Genomic DNA, 12,179 nt, shown 5'->3' on the forward strand with positions numbered 1-12,179 from the left:
TAACAGTATGTTTAACATATGTATTTTTTTGTGTTCTATTCGTTTGTCGGTTACACTAATTTCATAGGTACTTGATAGGTTTTGATCTGTTAAATTTTCGTTATTATTTAAGGTGAATCTTAAGTTGATTTTGTATTGTGAGTCACCATTTTTACAGAGCCATTCAAATACCTTTCAGCTTTTTCGGTTATCAATAGCTGTTTAATGTCTAAATCAATGCGACCCAATTTGGTTTGTTAATTTTACTTATACGAGTGTAAAATTCAAATGATTAAAACAATTTATCGACATAAGTATCACTCCATGCCTGGGCCAGTTCACGAGGACGTGTTTTGCGCGGGTGACACGTGACGACGTAATTAGTGCGTGACCGCCGCCCAGCGCCATGTCGACACGTCGCGCGACCTGTTTACAACTCTAGCTTCATAATTTTAGATATTCCCTAGCTTAATTTTTTGAATAAATTCTGTGAAGAATACATTTATATACATCGATTAACGTTTATCTGAACGAATAATTAAATTCCGATAATTGTTTTTCGAATACAAATAGAGATCAATAAATAATAACAGCAATTTATTGATACATTAAATATCTCAGTACTATCACAGGACGGGAGTATTTTATAAATATACCATATACCGTAAATTGAAACACCGATCTAGCGGTACCGTAAAAGTCTTCGGTTTCGCACAATCAATCCGTGGTAAATTATATAAAAAATACATTTCAAGCTTCAGCTGACTGCTAGATGGTTTCCTTATTAGTTTTCCCGGCGGCGGCCTCAGCTCGCGGGGGACGTGTGAAAAAAATCTTCCCGGGATTAAGAGCCCGTTTATCGAGCTCGGAGGCGGACTTATTGCCGTAATACAATCTCTGTTATGTCGCACAAGGATTATCCGTATCAACGTGTTTTACACGGAAATGTTTTCGCGGATCCCGAGTGTATACGATAATGTGTAGCTTCTATTTCATACAGCATATTAAACTCAACAAAATTGTGCTGCATTTAATAGCATTTTTAATTTAGTAATTTTTTGGGTTGTATTAAAAAGCCTATTTAATATTTATTTTTACTTAGTTACAAGTTTAAGGGTGGAAAATGTCTTGTCCAGGCAAAATCCCAGCGCAAATCCTTCCAAATTGAAAACGCCATTATCGAGTGTGAGCAATTTGCCCGCAGATGGTGCAGCTACGCGTAGCGCTACGATGTTACATTACTACGAGTTTAAACTCGACTACTTAATACAAAAGTTTTGACGCTCTATACTTATGTATCCTATCGATATTAATACGGATTATATATATATAATTAGGAAGTCCAGGCAATCTAAATTTTGAAAGGTCTAGTAATTCCATCCACAAGAATGTGGTGAAATTATCTTAACAATTTCAAACGCCTAGATTTCTATATTTTCTGAAGGCAGCATTTATAAAGTGCTATATGCTATATATGTACCACGGGCGATAGCCGGGGATTGCTAGTTGTTATACAAATTAAAGCCATGTTAGATATACTGCAGAACTTAAGAACTGCTAAATGGATTTTTATGACTTTTGCATAGTTAAGGTTGTCTCTGCATTGATAAAAAATTAATAAAGCTTACAGAAAATGTCTAACCCGGAGGGAGTCGCTATATATATTGACGGTATAACCCGGTAGTATTTGATAAAACATGGTACCCTATTATTTACAAAATTTATATAAATTATTACAATAAATATAAATAACCATTACCCAGACAGCAGACCGCGAAAGATAATTTATTTCACTGATAGTGAAATGTAATGTAAGTAATGGCAAATACAACAATTAATTGTCGTATTTGCCATTAACATGAGTTGCTGTTTGAATAAAACTGATATTTATCTCTAATTGTATTATTCATTTTATTTACATATCATTATTTTTTGCCAGTTTCAAAACTTGACTAAAATTGCATTGTAACGTTTTCACCACTCGTTCACATCAAGATATTATTTTCAAATTTTCTAAAATGGCGTACTTCTTCTGAAGTCGTTAGGGGCAAATCTCGTAAATAAGTGAGATGTTGACGAGCGGTCCGCCTAGTGAATTGAAAATAGGGTTTCGTTATATCTTATGAGCGGATTTACAACATATCTAGAGTACAAAATATTATCACATACTGTTAATAAAATATACCCATATTGTCATTTGTATATAAAAGAATAGATACTAAAGTGAATTCATAAGTAATAAGACCATACTATACTTTTAAGTTAAACTACTGGAATTAATTGTATTTCATTTATTTCTTACTTTCTTATTATAGCTATACTTACAAAGTGTGCAGTTATCTAAATGTAATTAAAAATATAAATATATATCTTGGTACATATATGGCAAAGCGTTACTGGAAAAAAATAATAGAGTTGGTAAATCGCAACATAATAATTATTTCCAGTAATAATTAGCGCAATATTGTAATAAATGGTATCGATTAGAAGGCACAAAGTGTGCATCATTCATCGTCCACCACATCGCCCAACCGGCGTCACTGCGTAATTAATTTGTCATAATAGGTTATACAAATTAAAATAATACTAATGTTTTGCACATTTCTTTGCCTTTTTATATGTATTGTTAACTTGGTTGGTATAATGTCTTAAATAGGTATATGTATTTACGTATACAGTTTTATTCATGGATAGTTACTTCTTCACAATATTGACCTGAATGTATTGCAAACAAAAAATTGTATATATACTAATAGTACGTATTTATTAAGTGCATTAATCTTAATTATATGATAATTATACCTATAGTAGAATAAAAAAGTAAGTAGTGATTTATGCAAAGTATATGATTATAGTATTGTAAAATAAACATAGGAGAAAATGTAAAAAACTGAATGTGAAACCTCTAATTATGGTCCTTTTAATAATTGTGTTTAGTGTTTGTACCATATAAATATTTCATAAATATAAATCACTATTTTAATTATAAATGGTCTCACTAACGCAACATATTTGTATGTATATGTACATTAGATATATCTTACTAAATCTTAATTATTACGCTACCGTTTTACCATATAAATACCTCACTTGAAGAACATAATATTTCCTCTTCCCCCAATGCTTGCTGAACACGGCTAATATCAGTCTAACATCTGTAAAACGAGCAGATTGACTTAATGGTGTTTGCAAAGTTTCGTTGAGAGAAAATTTTAGTTTGCCGCGAGTCTAATGCCAGTTGCCATGAAGAGGTATGACGCGATTAATAACAGCTGACTATTTACGAATGTGAAATAAATTAGAAATACATTCTAGTGTTTCGTGATACTTTCTAGTTATCGTCCTGCGTTCACACTTTTAAGACGTCCATTGTGGGAGATAGGCTACGTAGATGTAAGATTATTTACAAATCTATGCAGTTTATTTTTTTCTATCTTACAAAAAAAGATAAAACTGTGATATTTATATGATGACATCATATTTTATCAAAATATAATATCATCATTGACATTTCATCTAAAGTATATGCTATTTATCATTTACATTTGCGAAAAAAGTTATTAGCTACACTCGTAATTATGCGACTTTCATAACATTAACCAAATTCATTTGGGCCAGCTTGTTCACTCATTACGTTAAAATTAATTAGTAGAAGTTATATTCATAGCTCGCTGCGCCACGTGACGGTACGGCAAAATGCGTATGCGGCGAGCCTGTGATCGCGGCCGCACCTGTCAGAATATTAGATCGACGGCATTAATCTGTCGCCGCAGCCGGCCACCCCACCCGCTCTGCCAGACAAACAATCAAAAAGCCCATTCTGAAGCAAAGTCGCGGTTTACCATCGTTTTCAACAGTGATCTCCGGCCGTAGACTAACATCCGGCATTGAGTTTTCAAGTTTTAGTAGCATTTACTTGAATATTGTTTAACTGTACGGGTTGTTTTATGCTAACGTAAGTATAATAAAGAATTTTGCATAAACGAATTTTTGTAAAATGTGTATGTTTTACGTGAAAGGATATGTATCTTTTTGATTTTTATTTTCTAACGTGAAATATACGTTTACATATAATAGTATAAAATCGCAATGTTTTATTGCCCTTATTATCATCATTTTATGTCAATTTATTTGGGTTCGATTGCCGTCGTAAATATACTTCACAACCTGTCCTAAAGCCTTCCGTTATTACCTATCGAAAGCCATATGCGATACAAAGGAAAGAATTTTGCAAACGGCCTTATAAAACGCGTAACGCGCAATATAAGATCTCTTTGTTATTTTGTGGGGTCAGAACTTATTCATCCTGCAAATCCGCTCATGTATGAACCAAATCCCGCTCGGTCACCGCTGATTGCATTGTCATGTCTAGTGGACGATATTTTTATGCAATAATTTGAACCTTCGGTCTTACCAAATAAACATTATAATTGAATAACAATATCTAGAGCCAGCGTGACCCACGTCGTATCGGTTTGTAAAACAAGCAAGCCGACGTGATTGGAATGTTTCATATGACCCTTCGAACATATGAGACTAGTATGATGTATGTCTTTTCTTTAACATGAAATGTAATTAATATGAGCTAATGTAAGGAAACCCATTAGCTTTTATTAATATATTAATATTTCGTCAGTATTAAAGTATGTGACTTCCAAAAAGAAGCTGTGATTTATTTTGATTGAATCTGTACGCCATGTCGATAAGTAAAGCTCGTCACGTCGTGTAAAAGTTGTACAATAATGGAACTCTTCTTGTCACGCGCTCCGCGACAGCTGCTACCTGTTATCTATAACAAGAATAATTTGAGATTATAAGCGTATTATATGTGTAGAAATTTTATTCTAAACATATAATTTTAAAATATTATGCATAAAACATAAAAGGTGTATACCATCGTCATGAAATACAATTATGTAATTGTATACAAAATACGTAGGCTTCGTTACGCTCTACAAAGGTGTAAGTGAACGATTACCAAAAGGGAAGCTGAGTTTTAATCCTTGTGGACATGTTAACCCCATTATCAGGCGGTTGGCTTAGTACGCATTAAGCCGTCGACACGGGCTCGATTTATGCCAACCCGCTGTAATTTGCCGATTCCTATCCGATCACTTATTGACCATTGGCCTTTCGACTGGTATTTCTCAAATGTATTACTTTATGCCAGGTTAGAATAGATTAAAAAAATATTAAATGCGTACAGGAACTACAGGAACCACTAAAATTTTATTCAATAAGTAGATAACATTACCTTATTCTTTTTTTTCAGCCAACGAAACGTTATTTCATTATAACAATTATAAATGTTGCAAACGCTACACCACGCGGGCGGCGGGCGCGTCTGCTACGCGGTATGAACGAGTCGCTACGCTAATCCCTCCATCCGCGAAAGCCGAGCATTTCACGCCTCTTTATTACATTAATTTAAATGTTTGCCCGGCGGATTGCCGCTGATCCTCTCTCGACAACGGCGAAAATATATCTCGATATTTAGATACGCCTACATCACACTATATCTCAAACTGTCAATATAGAAAAGACAATATTTCATTTATGGTTAAACAGTCTTTTTCTTATATATGAAATTATTGTTTATTTTATGAAATATCGACGTTCCATCAATTCGACGACCATCCCAATAGGGTTAATATGCCACCTTCGAGACAGGTAAGCGCTATATTAGAGTTGTCTCTGTGAGGTTTCTGAGAGGATTACGTTTGTCAACGCACCTGGATTCGCAACAACAAACGGTCGTAATTAGTCACGTTAAGCCATCGCGATACGAATGAAAATATTTACTAGACTCACAAGCGTTAAGTTATTGCTCTATAATCCGATAAACAAAGATCGCTCGCTCGAAAATTGCGTTATCGTCGCTCTAAAGCGTTCACAAGTCGCCGCTTTACGAGGGCAGACGTCGGGAACATGCAAACATAAAAATTCTCTATCGGGACTAATAGGAGCGAAACAAATAAAAGGATACGTAAATAGAAGCGTCGGATAAATTCCAGTGGGGCTCGAGCACGCGTAAATCCGCGCGATTTGTATCTGTGACAGGGGTGTACGGGTCCCACCCCCCGGTCCTCCTCGACTCGCTCTAACAATTAATTTGACAGATAATATTTCTACCGCAACTACAATAAGCCTTTATTGCATTTTTATGTCCCTATACTTTAGGCTATGATGATTCTCATTTTTTAACCAAACATTAATTATAAGGGAAACTTATAAGACCCTTACGAGCGTTACAACTATTGGGTATTATTAGATTGTATAAAAATAGGTAAATTACTATTTCATTGAAAGTCTATCTATATGATTCTGGTATATTTTTAATATTACGTGTAACAAAAACATTGCACCCCATGTTTACGAAAATTATGCGGACGAAGGAGTTCGAAATTTGCCGCATTTAAAGTTTACCTATAGGTGGGAGTGCAGAATGCTAAAATAAAAAAATAATAATTCATTACATATAACATAATCCATTTCACACAAATCCCCTTATGAATACGGTTTTGGTCGAATTTCGACCACTTGGGACCACAAATTATTAATACGTGAGGTAAAAACCTTGTACCCCTTTTTACGAAAGTTGCGTGGACGGAGGAGTATTAAATTTTGCACTAGGAGTTTAAATGTAGAGAGGAACTATCCTGATTAGACGCTGGCAAAATTTAAACATTCGAAAATTTTAAATAATGTCAAATCTTGACTACTCCAGGTTTGGCTTATGAGCTTGATGCGATACAAAAGATCGGAAAGATATTTTTAATACTTGTATTTTTAAAAGTCTCCAGTTAGTGATTTTATGCGATATTGCGATTTAAAAAAATTTAGTAAAACATTTTTATAATAAGTTTTTATAAATTTACCCAGCGAGTAGCGACATACCGCAAGTCACGTCTATGCAAATGATATTTAATCAGAAACGCTTAATAACAACTGTGGCGTTGGTGCTCCTGTAAAGAGGTGCAATTACACCAATCAAATTGAAATTTTGTCGCACTAATTGCGCTCAACATGTTTTATGGCTACGGTCTAATCCGAATGGACTGATATTTGCATGACTGAGGGTGTTTCATCTCAACCCCTAATGATTAAAAATGATACTGTAAAAATTATGCTCGTTTGCATGTTTTTTGCTTGTTTTTTATAAATTACTTTGATGGTATGACTAAAAAGCATATCTAAATTTATTTGTTTAAATTCGTTGAGCTTCGATATTGGAACATTCAATTCCCTAAAATGGCTCCTTAAAATGATAATGGATAAAATAGTTGAACTCGAGTCATATTTCCCTAACACGCTTTGTACAGAGGCAATAATTTATACTGTCATCAGGGAATCACGATACCGTTGTGTAAATCAGCGTACGTACCAATAGTGCGGTTCGCTAAGCCGCTTCGCCGATCGCACCTGTGACCACCGCCCGCAGATCCGACCCCGACTTCTGGCCACCCCGCAACCCGTCATTTGAATACTGAACGATCATGATAATCGATAATGTGATTTTTTCTAACGTGCACACCGTACGTTCAATGGAGTTTTTCATTATGACTTCCCAAAAGATAGACGTTGATATACTACAGTAATTATGTACATTGTTAAATTTGTATTATTACATATAATATTATATTACATATATTATTAAATTATTTGGGTAGCGCACAATTAATAATTTGTAAATAATATACGTACGTTGCCTTTTTCTATTATCCTAATTTGAATTTATTTACATGTACTATTAGCGACTCGTATGATTACGGTATTATTGCTATTATAAAATCTACGAAATTAAAATTACCAAGTCACAGCTCTTATTTTATAAAGCTTTTTAAAAAAGATATACAAAGTAAATGTATATAAAGCACCATCAAAACAGACAATTCTGTAGAATATCTACTTATCTACAGTAAAATCATTAAACAGTTTGTTAAAAGAATAATAATAAATTTACAAAAACAAAAGCAGAACCCCTCGAAGCGATCGCGGTCGAGTCTTGGACGAGCAGTTTTAAGGCAAATAAAAGTCGTATCATCGCGTTTTTCTTAAAGGAGTCTCGTCGCAAACTACGTTAAAATGATTTAGCTCCCCTTAGATAGCGTTACAGGCGGCTCTTATTGAGCTCGCTGGCCCCGGGCCGCCGGCTAATAAACGCTTATCAACGCCCTCATTATCACACCCTTAACATCGCTTTAATGTCTTGCTCTTGAACAAAACATATTTAATCACATTTTTTGCTCCCGAGTCAAAACTTTTTAAATTTCATAAAAGCGTTACACCGGAAAGTGCTGAAATGTAAATTCTGAGGTATGATCCTATGGATTATGCGGAAATTAAATTACCTACTAGATATTTGTTACAAATAAGTTTAGTTTTAATTATCAAGCTTATCTTGAGATTAATTGAAACAGAGAAATAATAAAATAATTTTTTGTTATATTTTCGGTATAAAAATAGTTTAGTTAAATAAAATTTCATAAGAAACCTACTTTAAGTAAGTTAAAGTAAACGAATAGACCAGCCGTTTCCTTTAAGTATAGCAAATGACATTGTGGCAAGAAAATTTTATATATGTGCATATGAGATATAATAGGTATGCATATTATAGTCCAATTCAATGCAATACTTGAAAGATAAAATTGAAGTAAGTGGTGGATCCCCGCTGGGCCCTAGGAAGCTGCTCCCGGCCAGAACACCCCGACGGCGACCCCTCTATGATCTTTTAAGCCTAACTTTACGGCTGCTTCGCGACACTAAATTATAATATAACACGTCGTAAATTTCAGAAACTATCCGATACTGACGTACGCGATTAAGAATCTTTGCAGTTGGTTTATTAAGAGCAAAGCGAAAATTTAATCTACGTTAGAATTTTTTTAAGCATGTTATAAACATTGTCAACTTGTCTTCTTCTATAGATAATAAATATTATAGTCATAAAGTCGAACACATCTAAAGCCTTTCCGAGTGCACACTCAAAGTAATCAAGCTAAAAAAAGACCCAGGTGTATTCACGTATTTAGTATAGGATTTGTCGAGTGTTCTTTTGAGCGTATCTCTCCCCTATGTTTAAACTCAAAATTAAGAGCCAGCAAGCAAACAGTATCATTGCTGTAGGGAAAAAAATAAAAGGGTGTCGGCACCGAAGTAACTACTTGTCGTCTGTAATATCTGAAGCAACGGCGAAAGAACGAAATTGAATATTAAATGAAATAATTTATGCCATATTTATCATTTTGCAAATGAACAGTCTCACCTTAATGAAATCGTTGGAGGTAACTGCTTAATGCAAAAAATTCTCAATTATATAAAATTTGAAAATTTTGTTTGCTTCAAATTCTTATTCTTCCTAGATATACCATATTACATAGATGTTCTAACCCTCTCAGACTTTTTTGTTTTAATAAGGAGGATACGTATGTGTGTTGCATGTTCCATTCATAAACCTTTTCATAAAGAGATCGAAATAAGAACAGTGGCTACGAAAATCTGAAGGAAAAATGGAATTGCATGGAAAGTTTACTAAGTCAACATTCATGCAGGTGCAACTTGTATGTGGCGGGTTAAAATGTCCGTAAATCACGGGATCACGCTTGACATGCAATCCCGTCGACGTCACTATCAGCTTTTAAAAACAGATTTGTTTGGGGCATTTTCGTTATCATGGATAACGGACAGGCTATTTTTGATCCTATATGTATCACATTGGATACATACATAAATGAATCGCCTTTTTTATGCATTATAGTATAATGAAAGACGAAACGCGCAGTTCTTATGAATCTTTGAAGTTTACTATGGATCATCGATCAGTATTCGTACTGATATGTTAATTAACAAATTCAGAAGAGGGCCGTAGGATAAAATATTGGGTAATTTATCAAGGAGCATTGATGACCTAACGTGATCGGATTACATGGTAAAAGACTGTTTTTGTTTTCTAATTAGGTATTACAGGTCTTTCATTCCTTGTAGTGTGTATGTTATGTAAAGTAGCCCTGACTTATAGTTATTCATAACTGTCTATAATGAAAAAAAATATGCTCATCTCTATTTAATAGATTTAATGTTTTGTGGTAGAATCAGAATTTAAACTCAAAGAAAAATTAAGGGCTACTTAAAACATTGTAAAGTAAAAATAGATTGAAAAATTAAATAAATTAGCGGGCAGGTAAAGGTGCGGGCAGGGAGGGGAGATCTTCGTTAAGGTTTAATTAAATCGTCCTCAGCAGCCTCTCGCGTTTTAATTCCACCGTTATTAACGCTGTTAAAAAGTGAGCGCATCGAATAAAGGCAGCTATGGAGTTGAATAAATTAAGTAAGTATATTATTACGGTTCTATAGTGGTACTTAGTACTTATTAAAGGTATAAACTATTATATCAAATAGTCTTGAAAATTTTTGAAAGTTTTCGCCTATTTTAAATTATAAGAGAACATGTCCGTACATTTTCATATTATAACCTGGAATGGCTATGAACTTTTGCAAATTAAACAAGTATTGTAATAATAATTGTATGAAGAAGTGTTAAAATATGCTTAGGCAATTACTCCTTTTTATTATAATATTATTGGACCCATATGAATATCCACTTAAAAAGAAATAAGAAAAATTGATTGAATAATCTACGTTATACAAGAAGAACTACTATCAATAGCTATGAAATTTTATACATATTTAAGTTATATAATATATTTTATATCACAGAATGTCACTCCATGAGTTTTGTTTCGTATCGCGGACGAGTGGCCGCGGCTTTTCCGCAGAGCGGCTCCAGCGATAAGACGACACTCACCCCCGGTCGCCCGAATCTCACCAACTGTTTGCTATTTAATAATACGCTTAAGTGTTGTTTCTAAAGACATCCCCGGCTAAGTACTAATTTGTCAGATCTTGAAACATTTCGACGTACAAATTAAATGGTTAATAAACAAGTTATTTTTGTAAGGCCGTTTTAATCTTTGATAAAAATTGAAATTTGAATACTTATTTTAGAGGCAGCTATGGAAATTATAAAATCAGATAACGTATGAAACATAAAGAAAATTTAGCACCTTTGGTGACTTACTCGGTTTCAACCGCGGGTCACAGCTAGTAATTATTTAAGTAATAATAAAAATGTTCGAAGTAGTAAGCGTTATTTTATACACTGCCATCATTATTAATTAGAAAAAAAAAGAAAATTATATTAGAATAAGAGAGACTGAAATAAAAAATATATATATATATGTATATATAAATAGATTTGTTTTGTTTTTCCATTGTTTAATTTTTGATATTTCAACATATATATGCATAACATAGCAACATACGACTAACCAGGTTCAGTCCAGTCACATTAGCATAAAATAGGAAATTCTTATATTGAGGAAGTATGTGCTGAATTTTGGCAGTGACTATCATTTTAGCCGGTCTAAAACAGCCTGCACATCGCCCTCTATCGTACGAACGGTTAAGGACAATTCATGTAAAAATTACGATTTTTTTAATATATTTCTCTCAATTAAACAATATAATTGGATTGGAAAACGAATTCTACTCATTACATTTAGTTCAAAAGGTATTGGGTAAATTTAAAAATGATAAGTACTAGTTACTAATTATAAGGTTTTATAAAAATAGAAATACTCCACAGTTTTTTACTGCTTAGTATTTATTCTACGTTTTTTTTATACTAAATACCTAGGTACTTATTATGTTTTACCAGCTAACCTAACGAACATGCATTTTGTATCTAATTATAATATAGCAAAAACTATAATTTTGAAGAACTATTATAGCCAGTCTCAACTCACAGTTATGCCACCTTCGGCAATGGAGCTGGTGGGTGGGTCACCGAGCTGGTAAAAACAAATTTTAGCAAAACCAAAATGCATGTTGGAATAACAAATTAAATCACTTAATAGGAATAATTATTAAAACTTATAACTACAATGAAAAATTTCCATTTTATAAAATCGGAGACAAAGTGAGTTATGATTTATGAATGATTGAAACTTAGTTAATATCAAAGGTAACATATTTCTTACCTCCTTTCCAATTAGTCTTTAAAGAATGTTCTGACCTCCTTATATTTAACGTCACCTTTATTTTCTATTGCGTACCACTTATTAGCCATTTCAAGAAGCCTTTCAACAGGAAATATCGCTAAAGCAAAGGATTTTGTATTTTGTGTTTGTTATCTAAAGCCT

Source organism: Zerene cesonia, chromosome Z (assembly GCF_012273895.1).
Source record: "Zerene cesonia ecotype Mississippi chromosome Z, Zerene_cesonia_1.1, whole genome shotgun sequence".
Lineage (NCBI taxonomy): Eukaryota > Metazoa > Arthropoda > Insecta > Lepidoptera > Pieridae > Zerene > Zerene cesonia.